Source organism: Anomaloglossus baeobatrachus, chromosome 4 (genome assembly GCF_048569485.1).
Source record: "Anomaloglossus baeobatrachus isolate aAnoBae1 chromosome 4, aAnoBae1.hap1, whole genome shotgun sequence".
In the NCBI taxonomy this organism is placed as follows: domain Eukaryota; kingdom Metazoa; phylum Chordata; class Amphibia; order Anura; family Aromobatidae; genus Anomaloglossus; species Anomaloglossus baeobatrachus.
In genome coordinates, this window is record NC_134356.1 from 497,527,007 (window position 1) to 497,550,068 (window position 23,062).

Sequence of the window (23,062 nt, forward strand, 5' to 3'; positions counted from 1 at the left end):
TATATATATATATATATTTTACATTTATATATTACATATATATTTAATTTTGTTTTCTACTTTACAAAGGGAATGAACAGTAACAATTGAATTTCACACTTTTGTTTTTAATTATTCCATGTGAAATAAATGGTAGTCGTGCACTACATTAGTGGTATTTATATCCGGGTGTTAAATGAGCCGACTAGCACATACATCAAGTCAACAATGTAAACTATAATAATAGCACCTATGAGTCAGAACACGTGTCATCGCTATAATGGCTTAGAAATACTGTGTAAAATTAGAGTCACTCAGAGAAATAAACGCAGGATCTCAATGGTTGATAAGAAAGTTCTAATAATCGCTCGACATAGTTCTCTCCTCCATCCTGTACAAGCCATAAGATAAAATGGAATATAAAAGCTCTCCATTATCCCCATCATACAATAGCTGACATTTCCTGCCATCTCTCCATTGCTATCAGATAGCTGGAGAATAGTTTTACTAATTTTGATCATATTTTTTTCTTCAATGTGAAACAAGTTTTAGATTTAGCTTTATATGCTCTTAGGAATTGGGAAAATTGGTTTTGTTGAATCTATTTTAAGTTTATATTTCATCCTGATTGAGGTTAATAATGGCAGTGGAATCGCTGAAGTGACATGCATGGTAATTAGATTCAGTGCATTTGGTACTTTAAGAGCTTATAATACTTTGAAAGACAGCTAAATACAGCTGTGTCAGACATGAAAGTTACTGTAATGTTGATTTATAAATAATTTATAGTGTCAAATACTGAACATACATTACTCCTAAAACTTACAATAATCCATATGCTTTAGTGGTACTACAAGGTGGATCAAAATAGGCAGACCCCTATTTTTGCCATGTTGTTTGTATAGATGAGGAAAAAGAAGGTGAAGATCCAGCACCATATAAATTTCAGAGTTTCTTCTTTATTTCATCATTTAAAATCAGGGGAAAAAGGGGAGATACATCATCTCCAATAAAAACGTGACTCACAATACGTGTTTCGAACACATTGGTGTTCTTGATCACATCAACCTTACCATGTGTGAAAACAGACCTCAATCTGAATAAGGGCAGAGAGTGACTGGGTCCCAAAGAGGGCTACATCAAAGATAACAGATCAAGAACACCAATGCGTTCGAAACGCGTCTTGTGAGTCACGTTTTTATTGCAGATGGTGTATCCCCCTTTTTTCCCCTGATTTTAAGTGATGAAATAAGGATAGATCTACCTGTGGCCAAACATTTTTGTAACCCAGACCACAGCATCATGGACATGAAATTGCTGGTATTGAAAGAAAATGTCAAGTCCCAGAGAGCTAGGATACTATGGGAGTACAAACTTATGATGACCTTTGACACATTCAGAGCAGAAATGAATGTGTCACATGGATTCATGTCTTTTTACATTAATTAAGAGATGGGATCCTCAGACCATCTGGGGGCCTCACAGCCCAGACCAGACCCCAATCAGAGGACAATAAAACTTTCACACTGCTTATCTGTGAACTGCAGCAATATTTATCGCCACAACTGTTTGTCCTCTTGCCATACTGATCGTTCTGCTTCACATAACTTGTCTTCTTTACTGCCCCATTCTATGTCCTGTTGTGTATAAATATGTGACTCTTCAGATTTTGTGTTATATTGAGCCTGAAGATGAGACCTGCGTAGTCTCGAAAGCTTGCAATTATTACCATCTTTTCAGTTAGCCATTAAAAGGTATCAACCGCTGAGGACTTCAGTTCTTTTAAACAATTTTTAAAAAATTTGGAAGGCATTTTTTGGTGATTTGCATGAAATAAATCACAAATAATTCTAATTCATTGGGACTTGCGATCTTTATAAAATTTGACTCAAATTTGATTTGCATTGAATCAACTCATTAATCTCTAATACCTTTGCATATCAATTAAACCATAAATAACTTAGTAAGTTTAAAGCCCATTAGATGGGCTGACTATAGGTATTAAATCACTGTTGATCAACTACGTGCATGCAATTGGTGATCACTTCATCATCAGCATTTCTATACACGGTATTGTTGTAGGTGCACAGCACATTGTTATTGAGAGCATATCTCATGTTTGCAATGGAAGTTGTGTTATTAAGAAAGATGATTTTTAGGCCATCTTGAAAATCATAGCAGAAGATAAAAAAATATTTTGCTCATGTATGGAGAGACTGCTGGCATGATTAGACAGATTGTTAATTGAGAAATGAACATTCCTTTCTTAAATGGGCCTTAAAGCGAACCTGTCAGGTCCAATAAGCACCCAGAGCCATGGGTGCATATTGCTAATCCCTGCCTGACCGTCCCTGTATACACTAGCATAGATAAAGAGATCTTTAGAAAACGTATTTCTAAAGATCTTTTTTCATATGCTAATGAGCGAGGAGACTAGTCCCCTGGGCATTGCTTCCCTTGCTAGTCGGCTACATTAGCATGTTAGTGCGCCCCTTTGGGTGTGCTATCATGCTAATGAATACGCAGCGTCACAGGATGAGGTCACTCACCTCTCTGCTGCCATCGTGTCCGACACTGGTTTTCGGCTCAGTGTGCATGACCCTGTAGTTTGGGTCATGCGCACTATGAAGCCGGGTGTACGCGTCCTGGCTTCAAACTGAAGTTGTGCGCATGACCCAAACTCCGGGGTCATGCACACTGAGCCGAAACCCAGCATCAGATGTGATGGCAGCGGAGAGGTGAGTGAGATCATCCTCTGACGCTGCACATTCAATAGCATGTTATCCTGCCCACAGGACCTGACAGGTTCCCCTTAGGGATTGTTTATACGCTAACAATTTGCAGAAACCTTTTTTGTAGCATACCTGCAATTTACTTTTAACAAAATTTTCATTTTTTACATGTAGAATTTACTATAGGTTATATTGCACATTTACAGCAGATATCACTTTCTGCATGGCATTTTGAATAAACAAATGACATACCATGGATTTTCTGGCCAGAAGTTGGCACAATATGTAGATTACGTTCGTTCAAATCTCACTTATTTATCTGGTAGTATATTTTATACTGCAAATGTAAAAAAAAAAAAAAAACATCAGCAAATATGCAATGATTGAACATGCACAAAAGTTAATGGCATATGTTGCATATTTTCCACACAAAATTTTGAACCGAAAATGTGTTAAATGCATATTTTGTTACTGATTTCACCCCTTGCTGTACAAAATATATGTTTAAAGAGAACCTCCCAACACGATTTAGCATGTTAAAGTAGAGATATGGCCATAATGGCACTGTTATACTGATTAAATAGAAATCTAAAGTGAAGAAATCCACATCCAAATCCACTTGTTTAATTCATGCTAGACTTTTTGTTGCAATTACCTTTTTGTGCATTGAGTTGAGATTGTGGAGCGAAACAGTGGATAGGGTCTTTGGCTTTGATGTGGTCCGTTTGACTTTGTACGAGCCTCCTTTGTTAAAGTTTGCCACAGGCAGCAATTCTACACAATCATCCTCTGGAGGTCGTCTGCAAAATGGTGCCAGTGGAAGTGCACGTGTAGCGCCCCTAAAGCTATCAGGGAGCTACAAGGTACTGCATCCCCACTATGATGCAGGGCCGACCCCCTAGGGACCCGGAAGACCAGTGCCGGTAACACACAAACACTCCAGATAATCCCTGTTTTTACCCAATCATCCCCCATAGAATAGTACAAGGCTAGGGTCGGACCAATGGATGGCTGCCTAGAGATGGAGCCAATCCAGTTCACTAGACAATCAGGTGGAAGGGGCAGACAGTGAGGAGTCAGAGAGGGGAGAAGAGACACAGAAGTGGTGGTAGTCAAGGACAGTGTGTCAGAGACAGTGAAAGTGAGCAGACGGACTGAGAGGAGTGAGTAACTTGAGGGCCAGGTGGTTAGTTGCCAATGGAGTACAGTGCAGTACTCCCGGACCTACGCACCAACGGGGTACAGAATCCTAGGTAAGGCAAAAGCTACAGGCAGACCTGATAAAATCTGCACAGTGAGAGGACCATCAAGGACCTCACTGACCTTGATGTTTGGGACTTAGTAGCAAAGGGAGAACCGGGGACAGGACCAGAGACTCCAACCCCACAGGGTTCATGCTACCGTCATACGGACTGCTGAAAAGACAACCAGGAGGGGACCCACAGTCGCTCTATGCCACGGGGACCCACAAACCAAAGACAGGTGCAGTTGAAAGAAGCCACCAGGTCACTAAATCGGCACTGGAACAAAGGGGACCTACGATTAAGACACATATGCTAAGATTGACATCCGATGGTTTAGAGCAAAATGGTGCTTGTGGCGGCTCATGCACAGAATAATATTTCAGCTTAATGATAAACCAAAATCTCAAAATCCACATGCACTGACACTATAGTGATGAAGACTGCTGGTAGATGAGATAAATGTGCCCAAGCGCTGCTCATGGCAGAGGCAGCACTAGCAGGAACTTTAAAAAGTAGGCTGGTACAAACTAGGAGGGACACGGCAGAGCCTAAGACAATAACCACAGTCCCACCCCACAGTCCTATGGGGAGATAAGGTATGCACACCAGTGACTATGTAAGGGGAATACATGAAATAGCAGAAACTGCTGTGTGAATACTGACTTGAAAAATCCAATAGCTATATGCAAGAGTGAATATGTGAAAAATGGAATCTGCATTACTGCCATGAACATATGAATCAAGAGAAATTTAGCTACCGAATTGATCAATGCAATGGAGCCCCAACACTACGCCAAAGTATTTCTCTACGTTGGGGTCCCTAGCTTGTGTGTGTCCTCTCATGCAGTTAAAAAACCTACTTTTTCAAGTCAGTATTCACACAGCAGTTTCTGCTATTTCATGTATTCCCCTTACATAGTCACTGGTGTGCATACCTTATCTCCCCATAGTGATGTTTTTTTAGGTTTTTGCACTCAGTTAGTTGTGGCCATATCTCAACTTTTCATAGGCTATATCATCATGACAGGTTCTCTTTAAACATATCTTTGGTAGAGCATGGGGTGAAATCAGTAACAAAATCTGCATATATATATATATATATATATATATATATATATATATATATATATATATATATGTTAATATATATATATATATATAGCAGAAAATTTGTGTGTGGTAGCCGGTTAAATACAAAACCACAGTTTTTATTTGATAGAGGGGAAATTTAACATTAAAACTCAATCTCCTTCTTTATGAGATTCCCCCCTTAAATTTAGACTCTATAGAAATAAAGGAGAAAATGGATGCCTGTGTGCTGAATGCAAAAGCACAGTTTTTGTCCAAAGAGTCTTAAAGAATTAAAGCGATAGTGCCCAAAGAGTTGCTCTTAAAGAGGCAGCAATCATATGCTCGCTAAGGTGGGGCCACATTATTAAATGCTCTAAAGTCTGTAACTATGGCGATATCTGTTAACAACCAGTGCAGAAGTAACTGGAGTGTAATATATGAGAATTGCCTCACAGTAAGATTGTTCTGGTTGCCTATAGTGGCTAGAGTGAAGCTTTCAGCATTGAATCTGCTGACATAGTTTTTACCCAAAGGGTCCTAAAGAATTAAAGTAAGGCACCCAATGAGTCTTTCTGAAATGGGGAGCAACCATATTGTCACTAAATTGGGGCAACCTGATAAATCACTCAAGTCTAAAAATATAGCAACAGTTGTCAATAACCTGTGCAAATATAACTGGGGCCTCATTTATGAGAACTGCCTCACAGTAAGATCGCTCTGGTTGCGTATAACAACCAGAGTGCAGCTTTCAGCATTGAAGCTGCTGAGGCAAATTGAGAGATGCACTCTGATTGCTTGCTATGGACAACTAGAACAGTCTGACTGTGAGGCAGTTTTCATAAATGACATTTGAAATCCTTCAGGACAGACATTTTCTGCTTTATTTATATTCACCTATTAGAACTTTGACCAGTGTGAGGTGGTTTCTAAGTGTCATAACACTAAGGACTGTTTTTTAAAATGCTGCAAATAAACATCTTTTGGAAGGCAATCCCTTAATGGGAATTGTATGTTCTGCAGATGACTTCTGTCATACAGTACCTGTTCTTAATGGAGCAACACCAGCAGGTGAGCTGAATGCCTGTTTAAAACCTTTTTACCTGTGGAGACATATTCAGATGCTAACTCTGACTATTAATATGCAGGTTCACTTGATGGAAAATACTAAAGTAGACAAATTTACGTGCCACCTACTATGCGTCTGAAACAACAGGTTCCCTACAGATTCACAACTGGCTTAATTTCAGTCCCAAAAGACTTTTGCAAAATGAAGAGCTCGATACTAAAGGTTGTTGACTAAGTTTCCCTTAATATTTGTAACAATTTTAATAACCAAAATCTTTTCATATATGCTCCCAAGGTAAAACAAAAAATGTTGTTTACCAAAAACTAGTACAACAGAGCTGTGTATCTGTAAATCAGTCTTACCCCTTAACCACTCCTTGGTTGCACTGGAGGAAAGAGGAGGAAGGGTAGAACTATGCTGTCCCCCTCTAAATTTTTTATGTTTGTGCAAGTTGAGTAAATTTTAATATTTAATAAAAATTTGCTCAAAAAGTAATTGTTGTTCACCTGTGTTATGACAAATTTGTAAAACTGAACAACCGTTAACACCAAATTAACAAAAAAAGAGTTAAAAAACAAATTTAAAATGCTGAAGGTGTTAACTTAAAGGTGAACCTGAAAATGTAACCTTAGCAAGAATAACTAACATTACATAGTTACATAGTTACATAGGTTGAAAAAAGACCTAGGTCCATCCAGTTCAACCTTCCTCCACCAATTATACATTTTGTCAATTTAACATATTTTCTGAGAGCAAAGCTGCGAGTGTTTTGATGGTCATTGAATATTCTTTAAACATGATGGAAGAAATCAGTTGCACATTCTGTCACAAATTTTGTTGCATATTTTTATACCAATAATTGAAAGAGGTGAAATTGTAGCGCCTCTGAGGCCCTCAGGACACTACAGGGAACTGCGTCCTCTCGGGGATTCAGGACCTACCCCCTGGGACCTGGAGTACCAGTGCTGATTCCATCCAAACACGGCCAAAATTCTAGCTCTCCTCTCCACATTGGGCATAGAGAGTTATCCATCTAAGGGGATGGTCGCCATGGGAACGAGACCATGTGGGAGGAGTCAGTAGTCAGTAGTGAGTAGTGAGTCAAGTAGCACACAGGAGAGGTATGCGGACGTGCCTGAGCTTAGTCCGTGTAACGGTGACCCTGGGGGCACATAAGAGAGGTCGCCAAGACGGGTACCGGAGCTTCTGCTGGGACCAGAGCACGAACGGGACACAGAGTCCTAGGTAAAGTGCAAGTTTTAGACTGTTTGGCAAATATCTGCCCGGTGAGGACACCTTCACAGACTTCACCGAACCAAATAATCCAGGGGTATCAGTAGTAAACTAGGATCGGAGTTCGGACACTTACCTCCCCACAGGGTCTGCACTGCCTGCCATACAGAGAAGGAGACTGTATCCCCAAAGGGACATTTGGGGCCTACAAATGCTCCACGCTACGGTGACCCAATCAACTAAGAGTGACGTGGACAGAGCAACCTGGGTCACTTCATTGGCACTGGTCCTCCAAGGGACCTGAACCAGCAACCCCTGGGTCCACAGTAAGTAGAAACTGTTAAAGACAACCTGGTGTGGTCTCCATTATTGCCCCGTTACATCTTCTAGGCACAGCCCTACCTACAGATGGCCTACCATCATAGCTGCCACTACCACCAGCCCTGGGAGTACCCACATTCAGCAGTGGCGGTTCTCCATCCCTAACCGCAACCCGCAGGTGGCGTCACATGACAAAAACTCTTATCTCCCCTTTAAGTACCCTCATTAACTAAAGGGGCCCAGGGCATGGGACCGGGCAATGGCTACCAAAGGGACTTTCCCATTTGTTGCTGCCCGGGACCGAGTACCTCCTATCCCTGGGCGCTACAAAATCCATAGGGATTATCTGAAAAAAGAATTGATATGTTTCAGATTTTAAATTGTTCAGTGCAGGTGAATTTCTAAATTAGCACGGAACAGGTAGATTCAGAAAAAACAGCAAGTTTTCTTCTGTATGGCATTCCATATGTCTGTGGACAAATCCACTTTCCAATTGCAGTGGCACCAATAAAAATGGATGCCATACAGATTTGTTACATACCCATTGAGTTATGTAAGTAAGTCTTAACTGAAAATGTTTCAAAGTAGTACACGCTCACCAATAGGTCATCTGACTTGCATTGGTTCATGTGTATATATTCAGAATATTTTTTTGGGATGGGTTAATTTACAGTAGTTATGTACGCCATATATGTCTATATGTGGTCATCCGGTGATTGTAATGTGTATTTTAACTGTTAAGAGTTTTCTAGACTGTCATAATAATATATTGAGTTTGTGTGGGGATAAATTAGAGTCCACAATAAAAGGAATGTTAAGATTGGATACATCAGTACTGCAAAAAACATGTATACTGTAGAAAATTACAAAATCACACAATTTGCTTTTATAAAGTTACAGTGAAGAGTATAAGTAGGGAAGACTTCTGCAAGTGTAGCACATAGAGTATGTTGTGGGGTAAATTGGAAGTGGCAAAAATGACACTTGATTCCAAAAATTGGGCTCTCATGTAGTCCACTAGAATATGATGGATCCTCAAAAACAACTTTCTTTTTATAGTGATTTTCAGCTCTAAATGATACCATACTCAACTGTCAAAAAAGGTCCATTTACAACCCAATGTTTTGCTCTTTTTCTTTATCAAAAAGGTTCTCGAGAATAAATACTGAATTTCCCAAGCTTATAAGTTAAACCGTAAAAGCTAGCAATGACCCTTGCTGTTTAGAGACTATGAAAATGTCCAATAGGTTTTAGTTTAATATGTGTTCACGAATCTAACAGATGAATATAAATTAGGCCATGGCTTAATACATCCTTGCAAAGTTGCAATTACATTGCTGAGAGCCCATCATCTCATGGCAAATGATTTATAAGAATTCTATGCTACATTTCTGTGAATGACAGAATCACTTACTTGGCCTTAAGCACTTAATATTTTTTGCTTCACCAGTCAAAATTTGTCGATATGGAAAAAATGTAATATGCTTCTGCCTTCTTTGTGTACTTATGTCTGTAATGTGATGACCAAAGCATGTATTTTTCATTTCAGTTGTGTTGAGTAGAGATGATTTAATCAATTCTATGTAAATCAAATTTGAATCGAATTTTATGAAATTCATATGTCCTAGAAAATTCAGACAATTTGCAATTTGATTTGCACGAATAGCCAAAAAAATGGTTGACAATTTTTTTTCGGATTTTATCAGTCTCGAAAGGTTGACGTGATCTAAAGGTTGTGTCACACATAGCGACGCAGCAGCGATAACGAGCAGCGATCTGACCTTATCAGGATCACTGCTGCGTCGTTACATGGTCGCTGGTGAGCTGTCAAACAGGCAGATCTCACCAGCGACCAGTGACCAGCCCCCAGCCAGCAGCGACGCATGGAAGCGTAACTAAGGTAAATATCGGGTAACCAAGGAAAGCACTTCTCTTGGTTACCCGATATTTACCTTAGTTACTAGTGTCCGCCGCTCTCACACTGCCAGTGCTGGCTCCCTGTTCCCTGCACTCCTAGCCAAAGTACCCATCGGGTTAATTACCCGATGTGTACTCCAGCTACGTGTGCAGGGAGCAGGGAGCTGGCACTGGCAGCGTGAGATCACACCGCTTAGCGCTGGCTCCCTGCACTCCTAGCCAGAGTACACATCGGGTTAATTACCCGATGTGTACTCCAGCTACGTATGCAGGGAGCCGGAACTGGCAGCGTGAGAGCGGCGGTGCTAGTAACTAATGTAAATATCAGGTAACCAAGGAAAGGGCTTCCCTTGGTTACCCGATGTTTACCGTGGTTACAGCTTACCGCAGGCTGCCAGACGCCGGCTCCATGCTGCCTGCTCCCTGCTCGCTTCAGTTCGTCGCTCTCTTGCTGTCACACACAATGATGTGTACTTCACAGTGGGAGAGCAACATCCAAAAAATGAAGCAGGACATTCAGCAACGACCGGCGACCTCACAGCAGGGGCCAGGTCGTTGCTGGATGTCACACACAGCGACAGCGATGGGACGTCGCTGCTACGTCACAGAAAATAGTGACTTAGCAGCGACGTCGTTGTCGTCGTCGCTATGTGTGACACCACCTTAAAGGTGAGACCACAAAAGCTTCCCCTTAATGTCTTGAAGCTATAACATTATCTGGTACAGCACAGACAATTAGGAGGGACAATCATGGCTAGTATGGCTACTATAAAAGCCAAAACAAGGAATGTCGTGCCCCTTTAAGATTATTTTCTGACACTTATTGTTTGTTAGAAGTTGAACTTAAAGCTTAGCAACACAAGAAGAGAAAGCCAAGCATTGAACAAATAGTTCTGACTGTTGAAATGTTCGAGAGAGAGGATGCCAGCATCAGTGCCAGCCCAGATTGATCAGGGATATGCTATAGCTGGCATCTGTCATTTTCTTTATTTTTATTTTAATGCAATAAAAAGCAAAAACAAGTCTGCACAATATTTTTTACAGAAAAGAAATTAAATCATTGTTGGATGGTGTGCTTACTTATTATAAGAAACTGTGCTGAGATTTTGCATCTCTTGTGAAATTGTTTTCCTGAGGGGTAAATATTTTTTTTTTTTTTAAATATAAAAGAAAACGTCACTAAATTTAAACATTTCATTGTGACAGTCTACATCACAAAATGTGAATATTGACTTTTTTCCATTTTGCACATTTAATTTATTAGTCAAATTGAACATTATAATGGTTGGTTGATTTTTGGTTATTTTTGTTGTGTGCATACCTATGTTATTTTATTTTTGGACAAGGGTTTGAATGTTATTACACAAAAAGAAAGAAAAAAGGAAGTAATTTAACAGTACATTACTGATTATGCATACATGTTTAACCTACAGTGGCTTGCAAAAGTATTTCGCCCCTTGTCTTTTTATCTATTTTGTTACATTACAACCTGTGTTTAAATACTTTCGCAATCCGATTTGTGTGTGATGTATCAGCATTAAATAATCTAAGTTGGTAGGTGAGAAAGATATAGACAAAAACTAAATTTATATCATAAAATAAATAAAAAATTGTATGTGCATATGTATTCACCCCTTTTGCAATGAAGTCACTAAATATTTATAGCGCAAGCAATTACCTTCATAAGTCACACACTTAGTGAAAGGAAGTCCACTGTGTGCAATCTAAGTGTCCCATGGTCTGTCTTTCTGAAAGGCCACAATGGCTGCAACACCATTAAGCAAGAGGCATCTAATCAAACAACACCATGAAGACCAAGGAGATCTCCAAATAAGCAAGGGACAAAGCTGTTGAGAAGTACAAGTCAGGGTTGGGTTCTTAAAAAGTATTACAATCTCAAATGGAAAAAACAAGGCACCACAGCAAACCTGCCAAGAAAGGGCCACTCACCAAATCTCTCCAATAATCGGGCAACTAGGGCATTAATCAAAAAGGCAGCAGAGAGCAAAGGTAATCCTGAAGAAGCTGCAGAATTCCCAAGCAGAGACTGGAGTATCTGTCCACGCAACCACAATAAGCCATACACTCCATTGAGCTGGTCTTTATGAAAGAGTGGCAAGAAAAAAGCTTTTATTTACAGCCAAAATTTGGAAGGCTCATTTTTATTTTGCCAAAAGACATGTAGGAGGCTCCCCAATGTATTGCGGAAGGTGTTGTGGTCTGATGAGAGCAAAACTGAACTTTTTTTTCTACCAATGAAAACTTTATATCTGGCACATAAACCAACACCACAAAAACACTATCCCCACAGTGAAAAATGATGATTTCAGCATCATGCTGTAGGGATTTTTTTTGGCGGCGAGAACAGGGAAAATGGTCCAAGTCAAAAGAAAGATGGATGGTGCAAAATACATGGATATTCTTGAGCAAACCTGATGCAGTCTGTCAGTGATTTCAGACTGGGTCAGATGTTCACCTTCTAACAAAGACAATGACCCATAGCATACCGCTAAAGCAACACACGAGTAGTTTAAGAAAAAACTTGTATGTCAGGATACCAGCAGGGGGAGCTGGAGTCCTGATGGATAGAAACTACTGTGCAAAATCAGACGGGGAGCTGAAGCACAGTGTGTGCTGATGTAATACCTTACAGCACAAGCAGGGGGAGCAGATGCCACAACGTGTGTGGAGGATGATCAGACAGGCTGAGTCGAACACAGGAAAAGCAGAAGACGACCGGAGGGAAACGCAGGAGAAAGGTCGGGGTCAGGCCGATGTCATTACCAGAGGAAGCAATGGAGGAGGGGAGGTAGGAGGGGGACAGGACAAGAAGCAGACAGGAAGTAACAAAGGAATGTAAGGGGGGACAGACGGAGATCAAGGGGATGAGACACAGACAGAGAACGGGAGCACAGGGGAGACAGATCACTATCAAACACTTACAGGGACCAGCAATCACAGCAGAGCTTTGCTTACAGCCAGCGTTGCTTCACCAGAAATGATCCCTTTTAAAGGGTCCAGGCACCGGAAATGAGGCCCAGGGAAAGGCTCCACCCCCTACCCATGTGGCAGGGGAGACAAAATCATGACAGTGTAAATGTATTGGAGTGGCCTAGTCAAAGCTCAGACCTTAATATAATTTAGAATCTGAGATCAGACTTGAAGATTGCTGTTCACTAGAGGAAACCATCTAATATTTTTTAAATGTGTTTTCTTCAGCCAGAAAAATCCACAGAAAAGGACTACGTCATACAGACAACATTCAGACAACGTCATGCATAGAACAGATATAAAGTTAATACAATTGAACAATGAAATATCCACCTAAAATATAACTTTGGTGTGTCCTAAGGTTAGACAATGAATACGACAGTCACAGAAAATCTTGATAATATGAGTATATTAGATCGATATATATTTAAGGAAGAGCACATTGATTCTAAACAATTACATTTAATTTAGAATCCATTTTTTTAGGAATTTGATTTAAGTGAAATATATGTGCTTGAAAGATTTTAAAAACTATAAAAGTCCCTATTCCCATATTTCCTCATCTGTCTTACTACTGCAACTCCCCATAAATCCTCTACTGGCTCCCTTGTCCCCCGTTTTGCACATGAAGCTTTTTCTCAGATTGGCAACTTTCCTAGCTTCGGCTATGCCTTGATGTGTTCAGATATAAGGAAGAGGAATCAAAACTAAAGATGAGCGGATCTTTTGAAATTCAAAATTTGCAATTTCACCGAATTTTACTCAAAAAATTAATTTGAGCTAAACTCAAAGCTTAGTTTATAATTACTTGAAAAATAAACATAGTAGAGCAGAGAGAGAAAGAGAGAACTATGCTTGGCATAAGAGATTATGGAGATACTGGAGAGATTATAATTACTAGGAAAATAAACGAGTGGAGAGAGAGGACCCCGCGGATCATAAGAACGTACATTCTACAGGAGGGAGAGGGGAACCCACTGCTTATAAGTTTACACTCTACAGGAGAGAAAGAGTGACAGGACCGTGCAGAAGATAAAAATTTACACTCTACAGGTGAGAGAGAGAGAGGAGCATGCTGACCAAAATAGCTTAAATGCTACAGAAGAGAAAAAGAGGATATTAAGAGTTTGCACTTTGCAGGAGAGAGAAAGAGGATCCGCTGACCGCAAGAGCTTACACTACAATAGAGAAAGAGGGCTCTTTTGATAATACGAATTTACACTCCACAGGAGAGATTGAAAGAACTCAATAGACAATAAGAGCTTATACTGTACAAAAGAGGTAGAGGGCCCTGATGACCATAAGAGTTTAGACTGTAGAGGAGAGAGACCCTGTTATCCAGTAGAGGGAAATAACTCTGTACAAACTGTGCTTCATTGGGAACCACTGGTCTGTCATGGCTCAGGTACTGAGCACCACTGTAGAAGGTATGTTAATCCACTAGATGTCATAGCTGTAGGGCATTACAGGGCATTGTCTGCTCAACAATGCAAAATGACATTAGACTGCTCTCTAAAGCTTCAGCAGTGGGAATAATGTTACCGGGCATGTTTCTTGCAAACCACATATTGAATATCAAAATGTTCACATTTGTGTGAAACCATGAGTTTTAGGAAATTTGACTCAAACTCAATCATTTACAAATCAATCAGCTCATCTCTAGTGAAGATGAATCTTGCTGGGGTCAAGTAATGGCCTTGAAAGTCAATGCAGGACCAACGAGGAGCTATGGTAGGGATAGGGGAGAGGGATTTTATTGTATTTTTTTAACCTCTTCTAAGCCCATACTGTTATTATGCTTTGAGATCCTGAGATGTCAGAGCCTAGAAAATGTGTTTTGTTTTTTTTTATGGCAAATGGGGCTCATTTGATTTCATTAAATATTTTTGATGCAAATTGAATTTCACAGCAAATAGGCTGAATGTGAATGTTGGCATATTTGCTCATCTCTATATTATGTTTCGGAATATTTAATAAAGATTATGGTTCTCAGCTGGAGGAATACTTTCAGCTATACACAATTCATTATGAGTCAGAAAAGAAAGCCTGAATAAATGTATAGCAGTGTTATGGCAAAGCTATGAGCAAATAAGTGTAGAAGAAAAAAAACAGTTGTATAATTTTCTCATTCTGATAGTGTTTCCCTCTTATATAAACAATGAGGCATTATATATTTCAGTGTTGAGTGTTTATGAATGAATTATTATTTACTGGCTGTAAAGAAATGCACAAAAGGCAGCATTGCACTATTTGCATACATTATATTAACTACTACAATCCATTTGTTTGCCATTATACGCCAAATATTCCATTATCTTTTGTAATTTAAGTTTGCTTCAGTGTGACTTTGAATGTGCGCTTAACTTATGCAAAAATAATGAAATTGTGTCGCCTTCCGTATTCTTATAGAAAATAGAAGGATCATCAAGTTTTGTCTACTTTCTAGACAATACTTTCTAAAGGCACATTGGAAAACAGTAATAAATTATTCAAAGATTCAAAGCTGAAGACAGTATGAATATAGACTGTGATCTGCAAAATTAGGATAATTACAGTCAAAGTCCAACAATTCCAAAAAATCACTGACTCATCAAATTTTATTGTACGAACAATAGAAATATTCCTTTAGTTTTTCAGGCCGCCCAGGAATTTATGGAAAATGTGCATCTTCTATATAGTGGTCATCTTGGTTATTTTTTCCTCCCATTGCTTACTATTAAAAACAGAATTTTGAAATTATTGTTATTGCCATTGTGTAGGACATATTGGAAGTTGTAGGTTCATGCGATGCAAATGTGTATGTGTCTGACCTGACATTACAATTGATGTACCATGTACTGATGGTGGTTCTGATGATGTATTTCTGTAATGCTGAGGGTTTTCATGCTGTGTTTCTCAACTGAGGGAAGTTTGAATGGATGTAATACTACTGTATTAGGACTAAGCGGACCCGGACTGCAAAAGTCCAGATCTGCGCGGTTTCAAAGTTGCCCGGGTGATGGACCCAGGCCCGGGATTCCGGGTGTTTGATCCGGATCTGGCACTCAAGAAAATAAAAAAACTAAAGGAAAAATAAAGAAAATAAGAATGAAGAATTGCTTTATACTTACCCAGGCTCCGGCCCAGCTGTACGCTGCTCCTGTTGCCTCCCTGTCTGCGGGTCGTAGCCGGCGCAGCTCATCCTGGGCCTTCCGGTGCACAATTCATGCACCAGGAGGCGCAGGCTGAGCAGAGAAGGAAACATTGCTGGCACAGCTCATCTTGGGCCTCCTGGTGCACGATTCATGCACTGGGAAGCCAAGTCTGAGCAGAGGAGAAAACATCGCCGGCGCGGCTCATCCTGGGCCTCCTGGTGCACGATTCATGCACCAGGAGGCCCAGGCTGAGCAGATGAGGAAACCTCACCGGCGTAGCTCATCTTGGGTCTCCCGGTGCATGATTCACTAGAGGAGGAAACATCGCCAGCGCGGCTCATCCTGGGCTGCCTGCTTCATGAAGCAGGCTGCTCAGGCTGAAAAGAGGAGTACACATCATGGGCACAGCTCATCCTGAGCATCCTGCTTCATTAAGCAGGTTGCTCAGGCTGAACAGAGCAGGACACATCGTGGGCTGCATTTTGAAACCCCCCCCATCAAATGACAAATTACGTCATACCTGGAAGGAGCCCTACCTTTACTTTTAGTGCATGATCAGAGACTCACGCAGCTCCGGAAGTGAATATGTGACCCGGAAACAGCTTGCCGCCATAATATGGAGCATGGGTGAGTACACCGTGCGTGCTCCAACCCCCCTTTCCCTTCCACCAACATTTTTAATCCCCAGATTCTGGTTCCCATAGACTTCTATGGGTACCAGATTCCGGAGTGGATCTGGATTTTTTAAGAAAATGACCCGCCGATCATGGTGTTTTGCGAGTCCGCTCAGCTCTAATTACTATACTGCTTGTGGTTCTGATAATTAATTTCTTTACTCCTGATGCTTCTGATAATGAATTTTTGTACTGCTAATGGTCCTGATGATGAATTTCTGAACTGATGGAGGTTCTTGTTTTGTATTTCTCTACTTTTGGTGGTTCTGGTGGTTCTGGTGGTGTATTTCTGTAATGTTGAGGGTTATGATGCTGTGTTTCTGGTGATATACAGTATTCTTGCACTATTATTAGTTCTAATAGTGTACACATGTAACAATCCGTAACTTGTAAAATCACATTATACATGGCTATGTTAATAAAGTATTGTACTGTCTGACAAGTTAAAGGTTACTATGTTTTTATTTATGTTAGGAGCATTAGGCTAAGTTCACACACTGCGTTTTTTTGGCGCTGCGTTTTTGTGCGGTTTTTGTGTCAAAAAATGCACAAAAACGCACCCGCGGGAAAAAAACGTGGCAAAAAACGCATGTGTTTTTACTGCGTTTTGGTGCGCTTTTTTGCCGCGTTTTGCTGCGTTTTTGCTCAGTGCGTTTTTATGCATTTTTTATCAGTGAACAATGCCATTAAAGATTGTTTAAAAAAAAAAAAAAAAAAGGAAAAAAGGTTTGATGTCATTTCCTTCTTCAATATGTTCTTCATTCTCCACTAGTGTATGCAGGAGAGCAGACGGCTGCAGAACTACAAGGCTCAGCATGCTCCATCAAGGACTGTATGCTGGAGGGAGAGTAAGGGGGAGCAGAACTATAAGGCTCAGCATCCTCCATCCAATAGTGTATGCAGGAGAGCAGACAGCAGCTGTCAAACTGCAAGGCTCAGCATCCTCCATCCAATAGTGTATGCAGGAGAGCAGACAGCAGCGGTCGAACTACAAGGCTCAGTATCCTCCATCCAGGACTGTATGCAGGATTTCTTTGCCCCCCCCAAAAAAAATGACGTTGGCTTCGCCATATTTTTGTATGCTAGCCAGGTATAGCAGGCAGGTATGGGCTACCCCCAACCCCCAGCTTCCTATTTGTACCCAGCTGGGAACCAAAAATATAGGAAAGCCCTTTTTTTTAATTATTTCATGAATTTCATGAAATAATTAAAAAAAAAATGACGTGGGCTTCGCCAAATTTTGTGTCCAGCCAGGTACAACTAGGCAGCTGGGGATTGGAATCTGCAGCTCAGGGTGCCCAAGCTTTCTGGGCACCCCTGCTGCGAATTCCTCTCCGCAGCCGCCCCAGAAAATGGCGCTTTTATATAAGCGCCATCTTCTGGTGTTATATCCAACTCTTCCAGCTGCCCTGATGCCGGGTGGCTTGCTGGGTAATAATGGGGTCAGGGCTATCTGTATACTATAAACTGACCCTAAGCCCGAAATTCATGGTGTCATGCCAATATTAGACATGGCCACTATGAATTTCTAGTAAAGATAAAAAAAAAAACACAACACACAGAAAAATATTTTTATTAGAAATAAAACACAACACATTTAGTGACTCCATCTTTATTGAAATAAAGAACCCCCCTCAGCAGTAATCCTGGGTCAAGGGTCCTGCGCCGTCCAATCCGGATCCAATATCATCTGATCGGTTTGCTGGAAGGCAAAGCGATCAGTTGATGTGTCAGGATCAAGGATGTGAATCACATGACACTGCAGCTGATTGTATAAAAGCCGGTTATACAATCAGCTGATGCATTAGTGCAAAAAAAAAAAATACACACTTCAGTGCAGCGTTGGACTGGCTACCGGAGGAAACTCCAGTAATGCCAGGTCTGGATTCAGGTACCTGCACTGCACTTCGGAGCTCTCACCTGAGCTCCAGACTTCAGCCGAGATTGTACAGTGAGCAGCGAGTGATTGATTCCCCGGCACTTGCAGTCAGTTAATGACAGCTGCAGACATCCCGGGCTAATCTCCGGTGCTCTCACCTGAACTCTGGAGATTAGCCCGGGATGTCTGTAGCTGTCATGAACTGACTGCAAGTGCCGGGGAATCAGTCACTTGCCGCTCGCTGTACAGTTTAGGCTGATGCATCAGTGCAAACCCCCCCAGAAAAAACACTACACATGGAGCTGCCGGTAATCATCTGATGAAGTCTCCTGACGGCATCAGCTGATCGCCCGGCCGGCTGTAAAAAGCCGGCGTCACCGTGAGACTTGCGATCAGCTGATGCGTCAGGTTACCACATCAGGTGATCCACCGCCAGGTCCTGCAGCCATCGCACGTGCCTGGGAGCCGGCACACAGCCGGAGTGGAGGTGACGGTATCGGGAGAGGAGCTGGGAGCGGACATGGTACCGTGAGTCTGCAGACAGGTGAGTATGACATTTTTCTACTGTTCACTTTTGATTTAGCAGCCGCTTCCATCTCCCGCCCGAATATGGCGCCGCACGGGAGCTGGCATGGCACAGGGTGGGAAATGGAAGCAGCGGTGGCGGTACCAGGAGCATTCATGCTTCTATGTTTACTGACAGAAGGAAACCTCTTCCTGTACATGTCACTATAGCACCCACCCCTTGCGTTCATAGCTGCGTTTTTAGTCATAAAAACGCACTAAAACACAGCTATATTTGCAAATTGCGTTTCTCATTGCGTTTTTCAACATCCCATTGCACTCAATGGATGAAAAACGCAGTGAAAAACGCGGAAATAATTGACATGCTGCGTTTTTTTTGGGCACCACAAAAACGCAACTAAAAAAAACGCTGTGTGCCGACAGCAAAATTGAAAACTCATAGACTTTGCTGGGTAAGCAAAGTCAGGCAGTTTTCTGAGCAAAAACGCACCCAAAAAACGCGCAAAAAACGCCGCGAAAAACGCACTGTGTGAACTTCCCCTTTAAGTGGTCCAAGTTTCCAATGGAAGTCTGCAATCACTCTATGTGTCATTCTATGTGACTGTAGACTTGTCAATTCTCACAGTGCGCACACTGAAGCCTGTCAACTGATCTGTTGTATTATTATTGATTGTTGTATATTGAATTTATTTTTATTTTATCATTTTGTTTTTGTTTTTTTTCCTTTAGTTATCATTGACTACTTAATTTTTTTTAAATATGCAAACAGCTTTATTGGGTATTATTAATACTTTGTTTTGTCAAATGTGTATAACAGATCGTAGTATTTTATGCTGATGTGTATACTCAGTTTTTGGGGTTTTTTGCTTTTTTTTCTGATATAAGAAATATGTTGAATTTCAGTATGCAAACATCTTCATTGTGTATTATTATTATTATTATTATTATTATTATTACTACTTCTATTAATACCACATATTGTCAAATTTGTGTAACAGATTACAATATTTTATGCTGCTGTGTCTGCTCATTGGGTTTTTTTTTTCTCTCATTGATATAAGAAATAATATGTTGAATTTGAATATGCAAACATCTTTATTGCATATTATTAATATTATGCTTTGTTAAATGTGTACAACAGATTGCAATGTTTTATGCTGCTTTTTATGATCTTTTTTATGATTTTTTCCCGCTGATATATGAAATAATATGTTGAACCTCAATATGCAAATATCTTTTGACTTTATTGTGTATTATTGTGGAGGTAAGATAATGTAAGAAAATTGTGTATATTTTTGTAATTACTTGTACTTATGTTCTTCGGTGTCTTCCATGATAATTGTTAATAAAGTTGGGGGACATTTTTTCAAATGCGATTTCACACACATGTTGTTGATCATGAGAGTAGTCTTTATGTAATTGTCTCATCCCTGCTTGGAATGTATAGGGGTATTTTTATATATATATATATATATATATATATATATAATCTTTTGCATATATATAGAATCTTTTGTTCATTCATAATGTAGTTACTGTGGTTAGGACAATAATTTGTCTGAAATGTGTAAGCCATTCTTATGGCCTTTTATTGCTTACCAATGAAGAGATGTGTTAATTTTTCAGGATTTCCTCATCCTCCTTACTGCGGGAGCTGGATCATTCCCTATACTGTTCACGCTGTCGTGAATGATTCTCTGGTGCCGGCAGTGAGAGTGGGAGGTCACAAAACCACAAGTATTCAATTTGAATAAATGTAGTCACTTACCATCTAGACATGTGCTGCGTCACTCAATGAAAATGAATTGGACAAGGATGGACATGTCTAGTCAGAATGTGGCCAGAAGTGTACATGTCACATTCTTGAACCCCCATTACCATCCACTCTCACCCCTGGCAAAGCAGAATCTTAAAAGTGTGCAGTGCATGTGTTGTGAGAATTCAGAAGCCTGCAGTCACGTAAAGTGACTGCAGAACTTCATCTCAAACCTAGACAACCCCATTAATTATAAAATTAAACCCTAGCATGACAATCCAAACATCATATATTATCACTAGAGTTGAGCGCGGTTCGCGGTTCGTGGTTCTCCAGTTCTAGGCTCGAGTGATTTTGGGGGCTGTTCGAGATCCAACTAGAACTCGAGCTTTTTGCAAAAGCTCGATAGTTCTAGATACGTTCGAGAACGGTTCTAGCAGCAAAAAGCAGGGCTTTTTACAGCTACAGTGAGCAGGAGCCATCGCTGGCAGCCTGCCAGAAGCTGGTAACCAAGATAAACATCGGGTATCCAAGCAAAGCGCTTTGGTTAGTAACCCGATGTTTATCTTAGTTACGTGCAGGAAGCCCACACTTCCCCGCTCAGCTCACTCCGCCCCCTCCTGCCCGCGGCATGTACACATACACACACACACACACACACACACACACACACACACACATGGTCCCGCTCGGCTTACCTGCGGTGATGAAGTCCCGCCATCCCGACCTCAGCGCTGTCACTGTCCTCCATGGCCGCCGCTTGTCACATCACCTCTCGCTTCTGACCCGAGACTGACTAGCGGTGACGTCACGGACCTCTCGCGATACTTGGTGTGAAGGCGCCGGTCATTGAACTCAGTGACAGGGGCTGTCAGTGTGCTGGAGATCAGCGCAGGTAATGTACCTCGCTGACAGCAGCACTTGTCATCCCCTGCAGTGACCTGGGCTGACCCATTGATGTTAGCTCAGGTCACTGCATTGCTCTCCCAGCCAATGGGGAACATCCTGCTCTTCATTGACTGGGACAGTGTGGATCGTCATGGCAACCCCTTGGATTACACCAGACCTGGATTTGTTTTTCATTCTAATAAATTGGTTAAATAGGGAATGTTTTGGGGAGTGTTTTTTCAAATAAAAATGTGTTTGTCGTCTATTTTTTTTTATTACTGACTGGGTTAGTGATGTCGGGTATCTGATAGATGCCTGACCTCACCAACCCCAGGGCTTGATGCCAGGTGACATTACACATCTGGTATTAACCCCATATATTACCCCGTTTGCCACCGCACCAGGGCGCGGGATGAGCTGGGGCGAAGCACCAGGATTGGCGCATCTAATGGATGCGCCACTTCTGGGGCGGCTGCGGCCTGCAATTTTTAGGCTGGGGAGAGTCCAATAACCATGGACCCCCCAAGTCTGAGAATATCAGGCCCCAGCTGTCTGCTTTACCTTGGCTGGTGATCCAATTTTGGGGGACACCTACGTGGTTTTTTTTTAAATTATTTATTTAATTTAAAATAACAGCGTGGGGTGCCCTCAGTTTTGGATTACCAGCCAAGGTGAGGTTGCCAGCTGTGGTCTGCAGGCTGCAGCCGTCTGCTTTACCCTAGCTGGCTACAAAACTAGGGGGAACCCTACGTCATTTTTTTTTTTCATTTTTTGGCTAAATACAAAGCTAAGCACCCCTTAGTGCCACATGAAAGGCACCAAAGGGTGCTCCACTTTTTCTCCACTTTTTCTCCATTTTTTCTCCACTTTTTCTCCACTTTTTCTCCACTTTTTCTCCACTTTTTCTCCATTTTTTCTCCACTTTTTCTTCACTTTTTAGCCATTTTTTTCTCCACTTTTTCTCCACTTTTTCTCCACTTTTTCTCTATTTTTTTCTCCACTTTTTCTCCACTTTGTCTCCACTTTTTCTACATTTTTTCTCCACTTTTTCTACATTTTTTTCTCCACTTTTTCTCCACTTTTTCTCCACTTTTTCTCCATTTTTTTCTCCATTTTTTCTCCACTTTTTCTCCACTTTTTATCTATTTTTTTCTCCACTTTTTCTCCACTTTTTCTCCACTTTTTCTCCACTTTTTCTCCATTTTTTTCTCCACTTTTTCTCCACTTTGTCTCCACTTTTTCTACATTTTTTCTCCACTTTTTCTACATTTTTTTCTCCACTTTTTCTCCACTTTTTCTACATTTTTTTCTCCATTTTTTCTCCACTTTTTCTCCACTTTTTCTCCACTTTTTCTACATTTTTTTCTCCACTTTTTCTCCACTTTTTCTCCACTTTTTCTCCACTTTTTCTCTGTTCTTTTTCTATGGTCGGTCTACCCATTAGCTCTGCCATGCATACTGTAGCTCTACACCTACTGCACATGTTACTTTATGATTGACATCTCTTTCCTACCAGAGCTATCTAAGCTTACTCTGACCCCATATTTGTCATTACTATATTGTCCTTGTACTGTATTATGACATTTGTATCATGTGTTTCATTTCTTGCTGTGTTGCAATTTTTTTGCTGCATCCCAATTGTACCTCTACAT